This window comes from Ambystoma mexicanum, chromosome 5q (assembly GCF_040938575.1).
Source record: "Ambystoma mexicanum isolate Mex_15411 chromosome 5q, UKY_AmexF1_1, whole genome shotgun sequence".
Classification (NCBI taxonomy): Eukaryota; Metazoa; Chordata; class Amphibia; order Caudata; family Ambystomatidae; genus Ambystoma; species Ambystoma mexicanum.
This window is the reverse complement of record NC_090933.1, coordinates 185,109,950-185,131,431: the sequence shown is the minus strand read 5'-3', so window position 1 is coordinate 185,131,431 and position 21,482 is coordinate 185,109,950. Positions and strand designations below refer to the sequence as shown.

General features: G+C 44.4%; 1 long non-coding RNA gene across 1 annotated transcript; it reads left to right on the top strand.

Annotated features, from left to right (window-relative positions):
- Positions 1-13,876: 13,876 nt before the first annotated feature.
- LOC138498562 (uncharacterized) lies at positions 13,877-20,852 on the top strand. Its single transcript, XR_011278747.1, has 3 exons — positions 13,877-13,944; positions 16,105-16,210; positions 20,779-20,852. It is a non-coding gene; the product is annotated as an uncharacterized lncRNA (long non-coding RNA).
- Positions 20,853-21,482: the final 630 nt, after the last annotated feature.

Sequence of the window (21,482 nt, the reverse complement as noted above, 5' to 3'; positions counted from 1 at the left end):
TGGTAAAAATACCAAGGAGGGCCTTGGCCACAGCCGGAGCTGTAACAGTTCTCATAGGAATTGCCTCAGGGTATCTAGTAGCATGGTCTACTACAACAAGGATAAACCTGTTGCCTGAGGAGGTAGGGGGATCAAGGGGACCAACAATGTCAATCCCTACCCTCTCAAATGGGACTCCCACAACTGGGAGAGGCACTAAGGGTGCCACATTCTTGGCGCCAACCTTACCAGAAGTGTGGCAGGTATGGCAGCTCTTGCAAAACTTATCTACTTCTGCCCCCATTTTTGGCCAATAGAAGTAGAGTGAGAGCCTTTCCTTGGTCTTCTTGAAGCTCAAGTGACAAGCCAAAGGAACCTCGTGGGCTAAGTGCAAGAACTGTTGTCTGCTTTCTTGAGGTACTACAAGGTGTTTGTAGTCTCCAGGTTCAGACTCAGTTGGTTCACTGTAGAAGAGGCCATCTTCCCAGTGCAACCTATACTTCTCAGGCTCTTGCCCATCAGCCTGAGCAGCTGCCTGTTGGCGGAGACCCTCCAGAGTTGGACATTCTCCTTGTCCCTTACGGAAAGCTTCCCTGCTGGGCCCACCTTCTGCCAGTAAAGACTGAAGCTCAGGATGGTCCTCAGGGTCTAGATCTCCAATAAATTCTGGGCCTCCCACTAGCTCTTCTTCAGAGTCTAGTTCGACCATACAGGGTTGTACCTCCCTCTCAGCCTCAGCTGGAGGTGGAGTTACAGGTGTAACTGTTGGAAGCACTGGAGTGCTTGTTGCTGACTTTTTCCTAGGAGTCTTGGGTTGCCCCTTTGCTCCTGATCTGGTAGTTACTGCAGTGAGTTGCTCCAGTGGTAAAGGAGTGATCTCTGTCATCATCTCCTGAGATAACCCTCGCAGGTTTTCTCTCTTGCAGGTTTTGTGAGCTCCTGTAACCTTTTACTAGGTGGTCTGGGGGTATGTGACACAACTCCAAGAGCTTTTAGGTCATTACCCAACAGAACCCTACCTGGCACTTCACATTGTACACTGACAGGTATTTATACAGCCATGTCATTACACTGGATGAGAACTGGTAACTGGGGACACATCTGCACAGGCCCTCCAGCTAACTTGGTGAGGCATTTGGGTGCCTTAGCAACATCCTCTGTCTTGAAAAATGATTCATCCACCACAGTTATGCTGGCCCCAGTGTCTCTAATGGCAGGAGTCTCCTGACCATTCACCTGGACACTGTCTTTATAATGCTGTTTAGTATTATCTGGGATAGAATTATACACATCTAAATTATGTTGTTCCCACAACCCCAGAGAGACTAAAGAAACACTGGCTGAGACACCAATGGGTTCATCAGCCAGCAGTAGAAAGTTTCCACTTGCCATTGGCACTTCCTCTTCTGGAGCGAAGTCTAAGGAGGCAAGTTGGGTCCCTGAAGGTTTACCCTTCCTTGCATCTGGGATCTCCTTTCACATGTTCAGTAGAGCCACAAACAAAGCATTTACCAAATGCCTTCTGGAATGGAGGCTTGTTCTGACCTCCCTCTGGTTTGGCACCAGAGGAGACACTATTCTGCTGTGGTTTCCCTGGTGGCTTACCCTTCTGGTTTTATTTGGGGCCCTCTCGGGAATTTGCAGTATTAGAATTCTCTTTGGAGTTCTTTTTAGGCTGTTTCCCCTCATCCTTTTTCTGAGTTACCCCAGAATCCTTGTGAGTGGCCCTGTTGGCAACCCACAAGTCAGCAGCCTTAGCTAGTTTTTGGGAATCTAATTACTTTGAATCAGCCAAGTGCTGTCTGAGCTCAGGAGAGCAGGCATCATAAATTGACTCCAACATGAAAAGATTCTTCATACCTTCATAAGTGTTCACTTTGTAACCCTTAATCCATCCCTCTAAGTTTTTCAACCCTTCACTCACCCAGGTAGCCCAAGGGGTACCATCATGCTTTTTGAGGGTTCTAAACCTCTTAAGATACTGGGAAGGGGTCTTCCCAAATCTAGCTATCAGAGCTAGTTTCACACATTCATACTCTTTCCTATCCTCCTCCCCCAACTCCATTACCACATCAGTTGCAACAGGGGGAAGACTAGAGAACAACCAGGTGAGTAAGTCATTTCCTGTGATGTTCTGGAGCCGATGATTATATTCAAACAGAGACAACCAATCCAACACATCCAACTTAGGCTCATACATACCAACCAATTATTTAGGCATCCAGGGTCTTTTAGGACTGTAACTTCTAGAGGAGCCAGAGAGAGAAGCATTTTTGACAGACAATTTCTACATTTCTAGCTCATGCTTGAGCTCCATTTCCCTTAGCCTTAGTTCTTGATTCATTTCCTGATGTCTCTGTTCAGCCAGAGTATTCAGTCTCTTGAACTGTAGTTCAAGTTTCATTTTCTCTAATTCGAGATATTGAGGACTAAGTGTGGGACTTGGCAAAGGCCCAGTAGGTACAGCAGGTAGAGCAGACAGAGGCCTAGGGGGGACAGTCACAGCAGCCTCACCCTCCTCTTCTGACTCTTCCTCAAGATTATCAACATTGTGATCAATATCAATTTCTATACTGTTATCTACATTTTCTGTCATGGTAGGTTCCTCAGAACCATCACCCAGACTTTGGTTAGCTAACGACCTTTCTATTAATTCCATTTTCTTGCCTTTAGTCAGGAGATTCTTATGCTTACATAATACTCTTAAACAATCAGCAGTTTTTGTAGCAAGGGACTCTTGACTATAAGTTTCCATAGTTGACATGTTAGAAAGATTACTTTTTCAGTGCTAAGCTTTGTGGTTAGTTGTACTAAGGTATCCTAAAGCACTCTAAAGTGTATACTCAATACAAATCCCACCGCTGTACAACAGTGTTAGGCAGAAACCTGTGCGGTTCCCTTAGGGAACACTGCAAAAGATTTAAGACTACAGGTGTTGGCAGTAAACCCACTTGGTAGCAGTCTGCACCACCCAGATTTACCTGGTAGCTGTGGCTGAGCAGTCAGACTTCCCTCAAGAAGAGTTAGGCAGTATGCAAAGTATACACAATAGGCACTCAGGTGCAATAGTACAAGCAAACACTGACCAGAGCTTTGGTATCAAAGTATATAATTATTTATTTAAAAACACACGGTTTGAAACACTCCAGCACTCTTATTGTAAAATATTCTAAACACAGTTACTATTGTAATATATACACCCCTTTTTCCTTATCAGATAAGTCACTGTAAAACACCACTTATTTTCATACAGAGGTGAGCGCTTAACTAGATGGCACTCCAATAAGTTTGTGAGAAAGGGAGGGAAAAAGACAGAATATGGAAAGGTACACCACTCTAAGATTCAGGAACACTGTTAGCAAGGCAGAAGAGCAAAAGTCACTGGTGAGCCAAAGTCCAAAGGCTGGGCCCACTCTTAGAAAGAGCAGAGCACAATTGCGCCCAAGATCACACAGTTACACTAGGCTTAGAAAGTCTTGCAGAGGGTTCAAAAGGAGTTTAGAGAGGCTTAGGAAAGTTTAGCCAGGGTGTCCCAGGATAACCCAGGTTCGAAAGCCGGGGGCTAAATCTACCCCGTACAGTCGGTAGCAAGGGAAGCCAGGCGGGACACGGTACCTTAAGTGAGAAGGATCCTCCAGCGGTGGCAGTTGTTCCTGGTAGTGGGTGCAAGTTTCGTCGTCGTCCAGGGGAAGAGAAGATCTCGACTTGGAGGAAAGATGAAGGTCATTGCACTACCAGGGCAGAAACGAGCCGCAGAGTTTTCCGGTTAAAGGTGGTACCTTTGTTTTGCGGTTGTGGTAAAACGTGGTATCCTGGTTGCCGGGGTGCTTGGCACGAGCAAGGCGGCCACGAGGTACATCGGGAAAGCGAAAAGACGGTGAAACTGGTTATCCCCACCAGTCAAAGGAAGAAGACTCTCCGGCGGGAGATCTCCTCTGTCGTTGGGAAAAGTGGTGAGGCAGTCCAGCAGGGCTCCACCGGTGGTGGTGTCGTGGCAGGTCGGCTCAGCTTCTCCCTCGTCGGATTCTTAGGTCCTGTGGCGATTTCTGAAATTCCAGTCCCCAAAGCCCTGCTTTTATGCAGAAAACCCCCATTCACTCAGCCTAGCTGTCACTCAAACATGCTAAGTGGTGAGCCGGCTGGCTCACCACTTGGGCCAATCAGGATGGAGTGCGACTTGAGTTGCCTAGGCAACTCAGTCCAGGGTGCCTAAATTTCCCTCCACCCCTCCTAAGTACCCCAGACAGAGTGGCACCACTTTGGAGGGCTTCTGTGGAGAAGCCCGCCAGAAAGTGGAACAAAGGGCTCGACTTGGGTTGGAGTCACAGAAGAGAACACAAACGCCATTTTAGAATCAAGTTTTGGCAAAAAATACCAACCGGAGAATTAATATTAATTAAATAAACCGGCGGTATGTTCGAGGCTACCGTAAATAATTAAATAAAGATAGTAGCCTAAAACTATGGGAAATCCCATAGGAAAATACTCGCGGTTGAATATAAAAAGTAGTATCCACTGCCACCAGCCAAAACTCGATCAGGGGGGACGGAGACGTGCCCCCTTGACTAACAGACCCCGTGGCAATTGAATTGCCCCAGCCAGTACGTCCACAATATGTTGGTTGGTACTGGTTCTGTTCAGAATTTAAGACTAGTAAAGTCAATGGTGACTTTACATGCCCTGGGAGACAGTAGTCAGTCCCAGGGTATGGAGTCTATACTGGGGGGTCACTATGACACCCCTGCGTTACTGCACGGAGGGTGCTGTGTAACACACATCACGAAAACACATGAAGCCCTATGGAGTAAAAGACCCTATAGTCCATTAAACACATCTAGATTCAAAGAAACACACTCAAATCATGCCCAAGAGTGAGGGTAAAAGAGTCTCACTCTTGGCAGGAGAAAAAAATAAACCCCAAAAATCCAGCAAAGCTGCTGGGGGACTCACTAGGTTAGGAAATTCAGCCTAAACAGAGAATTCTCCCTAACAACCACAGACCCTGTTTACATGAAGTATCAGACAATATGCTCATAGAAGGAGGTGATGTATGGGGTGTGTTCCTGAAATCGGAGAGATGTATCCAATATTGCGGTTCCTTCACCTTGACCGCAAATGGAGTGGCATACAATACCGTGTAAGGTAGGTTATAGCGTGGCTCACTCCACCTGCGGAAAAGGTCTCAGACATAGACTGTGTCCCCTGGGCTTGCTGAAGATGTGGCAAGCTTGCAGAATCTGGTGCAGCGCTGTTTTCTTCCGCTCGTTGTGGCGCTATCTGTCCAGAAAGGCATTTTACTGATTTTGTTAATTCAGTCAAATACAATTTGAATTCATCTCCTAGAATTAACGCAGCCCTGTGAGCATCAGGGGTACTCCGTACAGGTTATAGCGACGTGGGCATGCATCTTCCCATAACTATCTGTCATGATTCCTGCCCCTGATGTCCCCAGCCCTCCAAGATGTCAGGCTGGAGCCAGGCCACAATCACCTTCATGGCCCTCAAGGGCCTCTCCATCCCTCCAAAGACCCACTTGGAGTCAGACTTTGCGCTTGTGGCACCAGACTCACTCACACCCATAGGATAACATTGGGGATTGGACTTGTAGTGCATTGATGGGTGCAAGATGGATGCCCCCACACATTTCAGTTCCCAGAACTGCATGCGCAGTCTAGTCTTTTGGGTGTGGTTCGGCCCAGAGACACCTGGGACACCCAGAGACTATTTAAGCCACGTCCAGGCTGAGAAACATGCTTTGTGTTTTCTGCACCTGCAGCGTGACACTCACCGTGTTCGGATCGGTCTCCAGTAGGCCTGCATCTTTCTTCTACGCTCAGCTCCTGCAAGAAGAAGAACAACGTTAGGAACAGCCTTACCTTGCGGCACTTCTCCCCATCATTCATTGCTCCTTCTGTTCTGCGGGCATCTTCGGCGGTGTCATTCCTATCCCGGCACGCCGCTTCCTAAGGAAAAGGGAAAACAACAGAAAAAAGGCATTAGTAAGCATTCAGCAAATCTTCGCTTATTTTTTAAAGACTGTACGAGCTTCAAACGCTTACCTGAATCCCAGCCGCTCTGGGGGAACTCTGTCTACAGAACTTCTCATCCATCTGCAAGAGGGAAAAGACACTCCAGGTTAGCGTGGAAACATCTAGAGGCGCCGCATACCGCGCTTACTCACTGCATTTCTTCTTCATAACCGGCATCAACGCTGAAAACATCGCAGCACCTAAAAGACACAGAAAAAGAACTCAGTTCAATACAAATACGAAAGGGTTGCATCGCGCATCGCGTTCTCACACACCTTCAGCGCTACTCATCTCAGCAGCACGTCGCCATCCCCGGACACCGGCCATCATCTAAGGAAGGAAAGGAACGAAGTTAGAGAACTGTTCAAAAGACTCATTATACTTACCTGTCAGACTCTTGCCAGTGAAGTAACTAGGCAGCAACGAGCCTGCATCAATAAACGCGCCCCTGCACTGAAAGCAGGACGGAGAGCACACTTTCTAAGAAAACAAGGTGAGCTGTGGATCAAAGGGAAGGGTTGGACCCCGGGAAAGAAGGGGTTCAAGCACACAGAGACAATAGGGAGTTAAACTCTGCCAATCCTGTGTTTCAGGCCCAGTCTCCAGTCGAGTAGACTCCAGGAAAGGGTTCGAGGTCGTAAGAGGTCAGAACAGGCTGAGTGACGTCCCCGTGGATACCAGGTGAGCGTTTCAGAACACAAAGCCTCACATCAAAATCCACCTGGGCGTCATGGAAACGTCAGAAACCGACCGGTTAGCCCACATGTTGGGGCAGCTACGTTCCGAAGTACATGCAGCCAGGCAGGAGACCAACACCCTGAGGAGAGAGCTGATAGTAGCCAAAGAACGCACTGATGATTTAAGCCGGCAACTTCTCCAGTCACAAGCAGGGCATGCATCATTGCCGGGAAGCGTGCCCTCGATGCCAGCACCATCAGCCAATCACGTTCAGATAACCCTTCCTGGGGCAGTTCCTTTGGCCCCGCCCAAATGATTTACGGGGGATCCCAAGAGGTTTGAAACGCTCATGAACCAGTGCCACCTGCACTTCCTTTGTAGACCAGGGGCCTTTCCGAATGACCAATAATGGGTCGCTTTTGTGCTATGCTACCTGAATGGTAGCGCCGCGGACTGGTCTGTACCCTCTGTGGCCCAAGACGATCCTTTGCTGCATGACTTCAGGGGCTTACAGCAGGAGATGGAAAAGCTGTTCGCCCGTCGTACTCATGGGCAGGCATTAGACAACAAACTTCTGTCCCTACGCCAAGGGAATCAAGACCTATTAACATACATAGCCACGTTCAATACACTCGTAGTTGAAGCAGAATGGCCAGTGGAGAAGAAAACCACGTTATTTCATCGGGGGTTGCGGGCGGAGCTCAAGGATGTTCTCGCACAAGTAGTGAACCCCCCAAAAGACTGCTCAGAATTCATTGATCTTGTTGTTCAACTGGATCATAGGTTGCAGGACCGAAGAGCAGATCGAACCAGACCGGACCTTCGCCCTATGTATGTGCATTCAAAGGACAATATTGCCCGCACAACGGAAGGTTCAGGAGAACCAATGCAAATCGGGGGGGGGGGGTCAGATCCCCCTTGACTAAAGCAGAAAGGGATAAAAAGAGACAGCAGCAGTTATGTCTGTACTGTGGAAGGTCAGGTCATTTCCTTAAAGAGTGCCCTGTGAAGCCACCGAGGAGGACGGTAGGGGCCTTGGACAAGGAAAATACCATCAAGGAATCAGAAAACTCCCTAGCCCGGCAAGTGTAGGGGTCCACTTGTCGAGCGAAGAAAGTGAACTACAGACCTCCCATTTTGCACTATCTGTGGTCTTGATCAATCACCAAAAACCATCTCGGATGCACGCAGTAAGAGCGTACATTGACAGTGGAGCCGTTGGGAATTACATCGACCAGGATCTTGCGGCAGAGATGGGGCTTCCGTTACGCCCTAAATCAACCACTGACACTGTTACCACTGTCGACGGCACAGAAATAGCTTCTGGTCCAGTATCCCAAAGCACTGCAGCTTTAACCCTTCTGTGCCAGGATGGACACCAAGAATCTATCGTTTTCGACCTCATTAAGGCACCACAGTTCCGGTTGAGTCTGGGAATGCCATGGTTGGTAGCTCACAATCCTCAAACCGATTGGCGAGCAAAAGAATTGGCCTTTCCCGAGACTTGCGCCCACACATGTTATCTCCAAGAGAAACAACCAATAGACACCAGAACCTCCACGCTTGCGACTGTGGCAATCGGCACCCTACCAAGTGAATACCAGGACTTTCAAGATGTCTTTCAGAAAGAACAGGCTAATACCCTGCCACCGCATAGACCATACGATAGCCAAATCGACCTGATACCCGGCGCACAAATCCCTTGTGGGCGAATTTACGCACTCACGGAACCAGAAAACCAGCACCTGAAGGCCTATCTTGACCAATACCTGGCCAACGAGTTCATCCGTCCCTCAAAGTCTCCAGCAGCCAGTCCTCTATTCTTCGTAGCAAAAAAGGAGGGGCACTTGAGAACGTGCATCGACTATCGCGCACTGAACCAGATTACCGTAAAAAAACGCTACCCCCTGCCACTGATCCCTGAATTGCTTGATCAAGTCAAAGATGCCCAAATCTACACAAAACTGGACCTGAGGGGGGCATATCACCTTGTTCGCGTAAAACAGGGGGACAAATGGAAAACTGCTTTTCACACCAAATACGGCTTGTACGAAAATCAAGTAATGCCCTTTGGCCTTTGCAACGCGCCTGCAGAATTTCAATACTTCATGAACGATGTCCTACGGGAATTGATTGATGTCTGTGTTCTAGTGTACATCAACGTTATTCTAGTATATTCCGCATCAAAGCAGGACCACGTTAAACACGTCCGATCCGTATTGGAGAAACTCTGTCAACACCAGCTCTACGCCAAGCTCGAAAAGTGCTCATTCCACGTCTCTGAGGTGGAATTCCTGGGCTTTATTCTCAGCCCGAATGGAATCCGAATGGATGCACACAAGGTAGATGCTATCCTGAACTGGCCATCCCCAAATTCATTCAAGGGGGTTCAAAGTATGCTGGGTTTTGCAAACTTCTACTGCCGGTTCATCCCAGGATTTTCACAAATCGTGCATCCCATCACGTCATTGCTAAGGAAAAGCAACAAAAAGTTCCAGTGGACAACAGAAGCCGAGGAAGCTTTTCAGGAACTCAAAGCAAGATTCACATATGCCCCAATCTTACACCACCCTCGCCCTGATCTCCCATACCTGGTGGAAACGGATGCCTCAAGCATGGCTATGGGAGCCGTCCTCTCACAAAAGGACTCCGAAACGGGCCAGTTACATCCTGTTGCCATCTGGTCGCATAATTTCACACCCCCTGAACTCAATTACGCTATCACAGACAAAGAACTCCTGGCCATTAAGTCAGCCTTTAAGGCATGGCGGCACTACCTCTTGAGCGCCAGACACACAATCACCTTAATAACTGACCACCGGAACCTCCAGTACCTAAAAACGGCAAAGGCCCAATCCTCACGACAACTACGTTGGGCTCTTTTTTTTGCTGAATATGACTACGTGATTATATTTCGACCAGGGGTGAAAAACGGGAAGGCCGATGCTGTTTCCCGTATGGGGGTGGAAGAGCAAGGGTATCAGACCCCTGACCCAATAGCAATCATTCAGAGTGACAAGCTCCTAGGAATCACAGCAACCATAACTCAGAAAGAATTACATGAAGAAATCCAAAACCTGATGAGTCTGGAGCAATTACAAGCGTGGAATGCACAAGGAGAACATTACATGATAAAAGATCAGTTGCCCTACTTCAGGAATTGTTTATTCTTACCAAACCAAGAACTACGAGAACAAGTCATGCCCGGTTATCATGATTCCTTGATCGAGGGCCACCCCGGAATCGCTAAACCCCTAGCCAAGGAAAAACGAAATTATTGGTGGCCCACGTGGCGTAAAGACATTATCCAATTCATCCTATCTTGTGGAGTGTGTGCTCAAAACAAGTCATACAAGCAGAAACCGGCTGGGCTATTACAACCACTGGAAATCCCACCAGCACCCTGGCACACGTTGTCCCTCGATTTTATTACTGACTTACCACCCAGTCAAGGGTTTAACACTATTCTTGTGGTCGTGGACCTATTTTCAAAAATGGCACATTTCATTCTTCTTAAGGGGCTCCCAAATGCTTCCACTCTGGCAAAGGTATTTCTTGAAGGCATTGTACGGCTCCATGGGTTTCCTTCAGTTTTGGTCTCAGACCGAGGTACTCAATTTGTATCTAACTTCTGGAGAAAATGCTGCTCTATGGCCCAGATCGACATCCGGCTATCCACCAGTCACCATCCTCAAACAGATGGTCAAACTGAGAGGACAAATCAGACGCTCGAGCAGTATCTGCGTTGCATGTTACACCAAGCTAAAGGAAACTGGTTTGACCTATTATGGATAGCTGAATATGCTTATAATAATTCCCTACACACCAGCACTGGGCAGCCACTCTTTTATACCATGTATGGCAGGCACCCATGTACTTCTGAGTTGGACTTTCCTACAACCCTGGAAATGCCAGCAGTCAAAACCTTACACACGACCATTTCTCAAACCTTTAAAAGGGCAGCCTACTTCAAGCTAAGAATCACCAAAAGAAGTTTGATGATCAGTCAACACCGAGCAAAGGCCCCCAACTACCAAGTGGGAGACAAAGTCTGGCTGGCGTCTAAACACGTGTCCATTAAAGGAACCCGAACTTTCCGTCCAAGATACCTGGGTCCATTCACCGTCACCTCCGTGATAAATCCTGTGATGGTCAGACTAGCTCTGCCGTCAAACATGCAGATTCATCCTGTGTTCCACGTGTCGCTCCTTAAACATGTTCAACCTGGGACCCGGCTAGCAACGCCACCGCAGCCAGTAGTAGTCGCCGGGGAGCCAGAATTCAAAGTCAAGGACATCCTGGATTCAAAGTACGTCACATCCAAATTATACTACTTAGTAGACTGGAAGGGGTATGGTCCACAAGACAGGACATGGGAGCCTTGTGAGTACATCCATGCACCTCGCTTGCTTAGACGATTTAATCAAAACCATCCAAACAAACCAGGACCAGACAGAAGTGCCACCTTGAGAGGGGCCTTGGGGGGAGTGCTGTCATGATTCCTGCCCCTCATGTCCCCAGCCCTCCAAGATGTCAGGCTGGAGCCAGGCCACGATCACCTACATGGCCCTCAAGGGCCTCTCCATCCCTCCAAAGACCCACTTGGAGTCAGACTTGGCGCTTGTGGCACCAGACAAACCCAGTCCCATAGGATAACATTGGGGATTGGACTTGTAGTGCATTGATGGGGACAAGTTGGATGCCCCCACATATTTCGGTTCCCAGAACTGCATGTGCAGTCTAGTCTTTTGGGTGTGGTTCAGCCCAGAGACACCTGGGATACCCAGAGACTATTTAAGACAAAGGCACAACCAAGCTGAGAAACATGCTTTGTGTTTTCTGCACCTGCAGAGTGACACTCACCGTGTTCGGATCGGTCTCCACTAGGCCTGCATCTTTCTTCTGCGCTCAGCTCCTGCAAGAACAAGAACACCGTTAGGAACAGCCTTACTTTGTGGCGCTTTTGCGATTTGATGAATTTTTGTCGGATTGCAAATAACCATATTTTGTTAGACTAATACAGGAGTATTAATAAAGTACTTTGTTTTGATGTTTTAGGTTCCACAAGCGGACATTGAGAAGTTTGCTTGTAATGAAATTATATCAGAGTGTATTTCATTTCGTGACAGTGTCTTAGATGTTGTTCGAGAAAACCTGAACAAATCGGCACAGAAAATAAAAAATAGAGTGACGGCACAAAAACGGGACCCTGAAATCAAGATCGGTGACAGGGTTATGAGAAAAAACATTCGATCCTCACAAAGAATAGGAGGAAAGTTAGACCCATCCTTCTTCTGACCTTTTGTTGTTGAAAACATTTCTGGTAAACTCATAGATCTGCGTGACAATTCGGGAAACTTTTTTCCAAAAATTAACAGTGATCATATACAAATATTTAAGGAAGTTACTGAGCACATACCCACACAAATCTTAAAATGGGAAGTGACAAAATTGAAAGGTCCAGTCCCAGATGAGATTCCTGTGTCCCTTCCAATGTTGGTCCTACCAAATCCCACAGATCCATCGGATTTGAAAGAACAATGTATAGTTAAAGAAAGTGTATCCACTTTGGATGATTTCAAAACCTTGTCAAAATCTACAGAAGATCAACAAATATCTGCTAAGACAAATGCAGCTGCAGATACACTACAACTTTCAGATATAAACACTGCATGGTCTGAAACCCAATTGACTATGCCAGTGAGCCATAAAAACACATGCACTGTACAACAGCAACAAAAATGCAGCTGTGTGATCAATGAATTACCAGGACAAGTTTCTGAAATGAATGCACATTGTAACTCTGCTCCTTGCAAAAAGACAACCACCACAGCAGATTTAGGTTCTCTGGAGAAGCCAAGTGTTTCCATTAATTGTGTTGAATACAAAGAACCATATCACTGTAAATAAATGAACACAGTGAACTTTAATACTTGCATTGCTGTTGTCATTACTTAGGACTGTGATTTATTTTTAGGTACTGATGATATTTGGAACAATGTAACAGGACATGTATTGGTTTCAAAGATCGGTCATTACAACATCTCCGACTCAGATCTTGTATGCCTTCAACCAGGCAAGCAGCTGGAAAGTCAGGTAAAAATCTAATTTTTAAATCCCTTAGCAATAGAGTTATATATGTACCTGGTTCACAATTTTCCAGTTGTAACATTGTTCAGTATTGCCGATGATCAATGCACACTTGTTCGGACAAGTAAGGACACATAATAAAGAATCCAGTGATGAACTGTTCTATGTTGATAGCTACGCCATGACCCTGATTTGGCATGGAAAACCACCATTAATGAAAAAGGTTAGCGGTTTTACATAATGTTATTCATTTTTGACTGCAATGTGCACATACAAAAATGCGTACAATGTTGAAAATGTTGCCCCTGGTACATTTAACAAATGTGTCCTATAGTGAATTGTGACAATTATAATCAACTCCTTACTATATGCATGGTTCACATAGAGTAGATACAAATTGTGGTGTACTGGCTCAAGGAGAGCCAAGGGGTGACCTGGGTTGGAACATCTGCCATCCACGTTATAGGCCTTAAAGCCTAGCTATACTTTTATTATGTCATGATGATCAAATTGTCACAACTGGATTGTTCAGTAGAAATAATTATGGCAATGAAGTTGCTGCAGACTGAAGAAATCCTATCCAACCATCAGTAGTTGGCCACAGCCATTTTGCGTCTGTGGAACAGGCACTACAGTCTGACTAGGCCCTTAACTGTCGCATTCATCTTTCTGCTATTTTTGAAATTTCTTTTATCTGGAATAAATTGATTGTTATTGCACTTGGATGCCTCTTGTATCCAGGATTTTAAATCGTAAGGACTGCTGGATTTAAGTCTCAGGATTTGGCAAACTACCAACTAGGTGACTTTGATCTCCAACTATAAATAGACAAATCCAGGCGAAGTGAGAGATTTTTGGGTAGCATGCTAAGCCTTAACTTTTGCCAACCACTCTTACCTGACCAGTAAAGTGCTCACACCTTAATGGTATTGTTTTCCTTTTAACCATGATTTACTCTATGATCCACTTTTTGTTATCAATTGGTATTAAACAAAACACAGACTTTGGTGTTCCTTTTTCTTTAATAAATAATTAATGGCTGGATTTGTACATGGGCAATTGTTCCTGCATCTCACATTCAATGCTTACATCCTTCTTATAGGTTGATCCATTGCAGTACAAGTTGCTGTTGGGAGTTGTTAATGATGCTCATCATTGGACATTAGTGGTAAGGGAATCGTACTATCTCCTTGTACATTTTCCCTGTTTGTTACAAAGTATTGGTCATTTTTTAAATGTCATTAATTTAACTGATGTATGATATGATATGATATGGCATTTATAACGTGCCTATACACAAGTGTTTCATGTTGAATCAAGGTTATACACAATGTTATGTATGTATTAGAATACTGAAAAATCTAAAGTGGTAAAAAATGTGTCTTTGAATTGTATAGTTATGCTAACGCTGCTTTCTGGATTACCTATATATACCATGTTAACGTTGGTGCTTTATGTTTAGAGTCTTGTGCTGCTTTAATTTGGTCCATTTTATAAACTAACCACTATCCCTCCTAACACTCAAATGAAACAGGGGAAAACGTCACTCAAAGTTTGTTAAATGGAATGATCATGCAAGAATATTAGTTCTTTTTGCCCAATTATGAACTTTGAAACCAAAATAAAAGGCACAGTGCATTTTGATAAATTTCCATTCAATATAGTAACCTATGTTTAGAATTCCAATTTGCTAACCTGCAAGGTGTGTAACCGTGTATAACACAAATTACAAAGGCTAATTTGCAAATAGTCTACAGTGAACACCACAGCAATCATCTAATTTCTGAGCATTTGCCGAGTATAATCATACGTGCAACGGAAGAGTGCACAGATTTTGCATTTGAAATGCTTAGCTATGTAAAGAGCATAGAACGGTTTGAAGGCAACTCTCCTTGCACTTTCTGATGGGATACAATAAGGAACAGATTGTGGGACATGAATGCATTTCCTTTTACACTATAATGGGCCTCATTACGAGCTTGCCGGTCCGGAAACAACGGTACCGGTAAGCTTGCCGGTACCATTGTATCCGGACCGGCAAACTCCGAGCTGTGCTTGCATGTGCCTTTCATTCCGCCAGGTCTGACCTGGTGGAATGAAAGGCACCCCCGAGCACAGCATGACTGTAGCACAGGCACGATTATGAATGGTGCCAGTGTTACAGGCATCCCCATTACCACTGAGCCCTATGGGGCACAAATGGGAATGGGGATCACCCGATTCCGGCACCCATGAAAGGGCAATAACCGGGTCCGTTGGGGCCGGAATACCCTGGTAATTGCCCATTTGCGCGTGCCGGACATTCTTGCAAGTTTGGAGGTAGCCTGCCAGTTTTCGGGGCAAGGCTACCTCCAACCTTGTAATGCCGACCAATGTGTTTATTCATTTCACATGAAGGTTCAACACTCAGCGAAAATCTCACGAGTCATGAGGACCCATCAATGTTTTCAGGTTTGCATAAATAAAGAAGACATGAAGCAACTGAAAATAAATCTTCATAACGACTACTACAGCAAAATTGGCCAACTAGGTTTGAGAATGTGTAACTCACCTTTGTATATGATACTATGCCACAGTTAAAGGTTTAATTGTGGGAGTATCCTCCATTAATTGTTAATGCATGACAAATATACAACTACATGCCAATAACAATTTACAAATGTAAATCTGGTATTTTTATTTCCAAATATGATTAGTAGCACTTTAAAAAACAAAAACTAATTTTATTTTACAAAAACGTATTACATTTTAGGCTATATACCCCAGTGAAAAGAGAGTGTTATACCTGAACTCTTTGGGAGAACTAGACAGTCAGATTCAAAAGTGCAAAGAAGTAACAAGGTAGTTATTGATCACGTCAATGTGTATTACAAAGATTATGGATGTTATACTTAAACATTTCAGGTAAATATGCAGATCTATGTATGTTCTTCTTCGGCACCGTTTTGTGCTAAAACGATGTTGAGGAATTGCAGCTTCTGTGCAAGCTTACTACAGAAGATGACCATGAATATCAGTGTGCTGTAGGAATATTCATTCCTGGCTGAATCAAAATCTACCTAGATCAGTCCCTTTAAAGTTGGAGGATGAATGAGCTCATTTCCCTATGGGTCACACGTCGGTCAATCATTAAAAAAACACCATTAGGCCACTAGCCCTGATGAAGTTTGTGACAAGTGTAATTGATAGTACGTTATCCACATTTTTAAAACTGGGTGTTTTAAAATGCTGATTTGTAATTTCCACCTTAATGTTATACAGATTGCTATGAATTGCTATGAAGTGAAGTTTAACATCTTCAAAACTGCAATGTTTTTCTACTATCTAGGGCTTTTATGAGAAGAAAAAACGTGCCAGTCTCTAGGTGGACATGCTCCAGTGTTGCACATCCAAAACAACTAGACAGTATATCTTGTGGTGTTTTTGTCTGCAAGGTAATGTATCAGTATATTTTTCACATTACGTTTCCGACGGACAGAATATACATGTTTAATAAATCCTGTACAAAACAGCTCTCTTCTACTATGTCACAGTACGGTTTTTATTTGTCTAGGTCACTATCAATTATGCAAAGCATTTAATTTGTACTTGACTGTTCTGCTTAGAAGCACATATGTGAAATAAAAAATGCTAAAGTAGTTGTAGACCTGCTAACATGTCTATTGTGCAAAAAAAACACATAATTATTATAATTTTAGTTTGCAGAATACCTTTTAGAGGAGGAAGCAGTTGTTTTCGAGAGTAGCATGGATGCACTCAATAAATATCGAAGGGAGATAGCTGAGAGCTTAATAAATCAGTCAGGTATTGCAGCTTCTGGTAAAGTCTTAGTTCATAATCCTGTTTGTATTAATATGTTAATGTACAAGTTTCAGACAAAGAAATAAGAACCTGATAGGTTGAAACCAGATTTTAAAGAATTAGTATGTACTATTTTTCATTGTCAATTTATTTTGTGATCAGTACTCGTGAACTGTCTGCAGAGTAATTGCATACAATATACCGGCATAGACAGACATTGGGCCTCATTACGAGTCCGGCGGTAACCAAGGCGGTAAAACCGCCTGGTTACCGCCGGACTCGTATTACCATTCCGCCTTCGTGACTCCCGGAAACACCAGGGCATTACGACCCTGGTGTCCCGGGAATTCCGGAGGCGGAATTCTGTAAATCCCCATTCCCATTGAGTCCTATGGGACTATGGGACTCAATGGGAATGTGGATCATAGAAACACCGGCAGCATCTCGTAATGCTGCCGGTGTTTCCTCGTCCGCCTGGCGGGAACATCACCTCCCGCCTGCAGGGGTCGGGATCAGGCGGTCCGGAAACAACGGTGGCGGCGGGTTTACTGCCACCGTTATTTCCGGACCGCCTGGGTCGTAATGAGGCCCATTGTCTCCAAAACAGCTGTTACTTGTCAACCCCCAGCTCTTGCTGGACTTTAGGACTTTTTATTTTTAACCATGGAGCGAGTGACACCCTTTTTCTCACTCACTCATGTGTTTTGATCTGATTTGTAGTTACATTTCCTTTGTTTTTGTAGTCTGACAAACTCCATAGGAATATACTTTTTGTATGGTGACACACAGCACCTTCAGTGCAGTGTCACAAAGAAATCCTTTAGATTTCTCTGAAGGTTTAAATACCTTTTCTTGGGTGAACTACAGTTCCCAAGTATAGTGAAGTGAAAATGACTTTACTTACCTTTTCTCTTTGTAGGTCCAGCACACACCATCTTACGTGGAGTGCTGGTGGGTTACTTAGTAGCTCCTTTTCCTACTTACCCATGTAACATCTTTTTTGATGTTACCCTCATGACTTTTAATGGCTTGTGGCAGTGGATTAATTTTCCTACCATTGTGCTTTTCTACCGCTGGCTGAATCGTCAGCTGCAGCCCATGGGTGACCATTTTGTCAAAATGGCCCCAGTCTTCTTTTTTTGCCATTTCTTGCTTGTGAGGTCTTTCTTGGGTTTTACTCTGCACGCAAAACAAGGAAGCGAGGGAGGTGCCCGAAACTCCCTGTACTTAGTCTCCTTCGTAACCTGAATGCACCCAGTCCTTATTGGCTGGCTGTCCTTATAGGACAGCCAGCCTGCTGTGACGGACAGCTAGGCTGTGCATGAATGGGAGAAACCTGCATGAAAGGCGAGGCTTCTTGTATTGAAGACATGTAAAAGCAAAAGGAAATATCGAGGCAGAGAACCTTAAAAGGAAATGCACCAAACACGGGTTATAAAGATTCACAGATCTTTATTCAAAGTAACTTAACAGTTTTCAAAGGAACAAAGTATCAGATAGCTATCTGGCCCTCAGTACATCACAGCGAATACCAGCCCTTTCAGTGTGTGTAATGAGTGGGACTGTACATCAGAACATTTGCTCTTTTATACAATTTCTAATCTGATGTCCAGCCCACCTATAGGCCAATCATTCTTCGGGTTAGGGGTTCGTGCCGGGTTCACTACTAATTTGGCCATCTGTATGCATATGGGTTATTCGTAGTTCATACACAAACAGGTCACAATAGCAACAGTGTATTTTCGGATTTAACATTAAGCCTTCGTACACGTTTTATACAATGTAGTTCAAATGGTCGCATTCAATATTTGAACAACATTGTGCTTAATATTTACTCACGGATCGGTTTTGTTGCCACAGGTAATCCTCAATCCACAGGTCAACGAAGGACAAGGTCTTATTACATGACCCTAACATTTGGCCTGCGGGCAGTTTAGGCACTAACCCAAATGCGAAAGTCGAGTCGGCCATGTTACAAACAGAAGAACACTGTCCACCATTTTAGAACACAGGGTGACTTTGGAGCGAGAATCAAAATGGCGGATGAACCTAAAATGGCGGCGAAGTCGATCTAAAATCGGAACTTTACAACGTGGATTTCTTCGCAGAGCGACTTGGCTTAGGCCAATATATACTATAAAGGAGGCACGATATGATATCCCGTTTAACAGACAGTCCACCACTGGAAGAAACATCCGACAAAGGAATTGTGAAGAGAAGCTTGCTGCATCCTCCTGGACCGTTGAACTGCCTGGTGAAACCCTGCTGCTGTGCTGAAACTGCTTTTCCTAATCGACAAGAGAAGCTCTGGAAAGGACAATTCTACCCTTGGGTTGGTGAGACCAGCTAACCCCAAGAAGAACTTTGCTGGAAGACCTTCCCCAACTCCCTGTACTGCTGGAACGGAGTGCCATGGGTCGAGAAATCCATAGTTGAGTGCATCATCTTTAAGCCATACCGAAGCTCCAGGAAGATCCTGAGGACTCTCCGGAAGCAGGACGACCCAAGCTCGAGTCACCTCACCAGAACGCTGGACTCAGAGAGCGAAGGAAGCCCATCCATTCTCCAAGATCTGCGGTGGTGCTAATTGACGGTAGCTGAAACCGCAAAGGGCCGCTAAACTGAAAAGAGCCAATAGCTGCCACCGACCTCCAAACTGCTGTGCAGGAGTCCTCCAGATGTCCTCCCACTTGTCTGCACGACTGAGGCCCAGGATCCCAGGATCTGCAAGTCTGCAACCAGGATAGAAGCCAGCTGGATCCTCTTCTTATAACCTAAGGTACTGTTCTGACTCAGGGGTACTTATCTCTTTGTCTGTAGCTTGCTTGTATCAGTTGAGACTTGCAGTAGCTTCCTTTCTAGAGTTATTTTAGCTCTAACTTTTGACAAAGTTTAAACGATTGTGTCCCAACAGTGCTTTTCTGCAACAAACTCTCCAACTTCGTGCAAGACTTTTTGCTTTCTAAGAAGTGCTTCCGCTCCATAGACTTTGCTCCAAATTGACTTTGGCTGTCTTGGCTCCCTGCAGGCTCTTCTGTCCCATTGACTTTGATTCTAACTGTCCCTCATAGGTGAGACATTGGTTTTTAACTAAGATTGCTGGTAAAGGTTTTTATCTAGATTTAATTGGAAGATTTGAAAGTGCTCACATGCTCTGAGAACCTGTTAACCTTGTTCCTTCCTTTAACCTTTGCTTTCTGCCAACCTCAGGATTTACCAAGCACAAAAGTGATATATAAATGCCAATGCTGTCCTAGTTAGTGAAGTCACCTCAGGGTGTAGGAAGTGTGTATGAAGCTTATCTAACGAATATCTACTTGCTTATTTCGATTGTGAGAACGTGTTATGAAGTGTATTTTTATTGTTGCACATTGTCCTTTTTAAAGAAGGCTTATCTAAACCTAACCATTAAATAAATAATTATTTTACTAGACAACCTTGAGTGTAAGTGTTATTTGAATACTTGTATTTGTGCATTTCGATGCTACAGCTCTACAGATCACTTTGAACCCTCTTGAGATAAGCCTGGATGTTCAGTCACACTACCAACTTGTGTAGTACAGACCTATACCAATAGGTGGGTTACCTAATACCAAGAGGACAAGACTGGCGTAGTCTCCCTGAGGGTCACTGCATACAATCTTGCCTACCAAACACCAACATAACAGTCATGAGAATGACATTGGACCACATTGTTAAGATATTGAAAACGAAAAAATAAGCTGTAAGCATGCAATCAGAGGGCCTCATTCAGTTTCGGCGGTCCGGAATTAAAGTTCCAGTTTTCATGAATACCAGCATTTTACCAGATGGGCTGACTAGGAGTTTGCCGGGGGGGCACTTGACTTATGTCCATCCAAAAGCTGGAGCTTAGCAGGTTCCCTACCGCTAAAAAAGTATGTCATTACTGGCACTTAAAGTCAGGATAAAAGGCTATATGATATTGTTAAAATTATTGCAGGATGCACATTGCATTGTCCTGTGTGAACAACTTTGATTAAACTGCCATAAGATACAAAGTACCTCTGGTATGTGTGAAGTATATTGTGTGTGTAATTTAATTGACAACATTCTTCAAGTGCTCAGGTGATTTTCATGAAGTAACTTACCATACTGTGTCTTTAAAGTGAATATGCATTGCCTGTATATTTACAATATTTCATGTACACATAGTAAACTGTATTTTTATGACTTCTTACAGATGACATGAGTAATCTGTGCCACATTTGTGCAGAGGTTACTTCGACCGTTGATGGACAGAGTGATGGGGTGCAAAATTGGGTAATACATATGATTTTCAGTGTTTTGTTTTCATTCCTAACTGTTATTTCAAAGATTGGCTAAGTCACAAGTAGTCTTATGAGAACATTTTATGAAAGAATATTTATCGGTATCACCTAAACTGCAGCAATGACGGTTCATAAGCAAGAATGAAAGATTCATGCTTTAAAAAACCTTTTCAATACAGTGCATTCCCATTGGTTGGGTAGAACTAATGAGATATTATTGGGGTGTAGATGCTGCTCGGATGAATTCCCTGCGAGCGAAAAAGGTTGTTGGTGGAAGAATATGGTATGCAGATAGTTGTGAGGGGTCAGAAAGGACACAAAGATGCAATATTTTCAACAGCAGACCTCCTTATTAAAGAAAAGGGGTTCAATAAAAGCCTTTCTGTCCCTAACCTAAAGAGAGGTTCCTTCCTAAGAAACTAAAACTAAAGGTCAGTCTGTGTATCCCCAGAATTATGCAAACTGTCCTTATGTCCAAAATGTATTTGACCCTCAAACAAAAATAAATGAAATGTGTAATGTAATTTTCTCTGTTTTGATTCAGCAAAAAGTGTGTGAAAAATAAAATCTAAAAATTAAACAAACAATCCGAAAAACCAGTTGGAGGTTCCCTTTT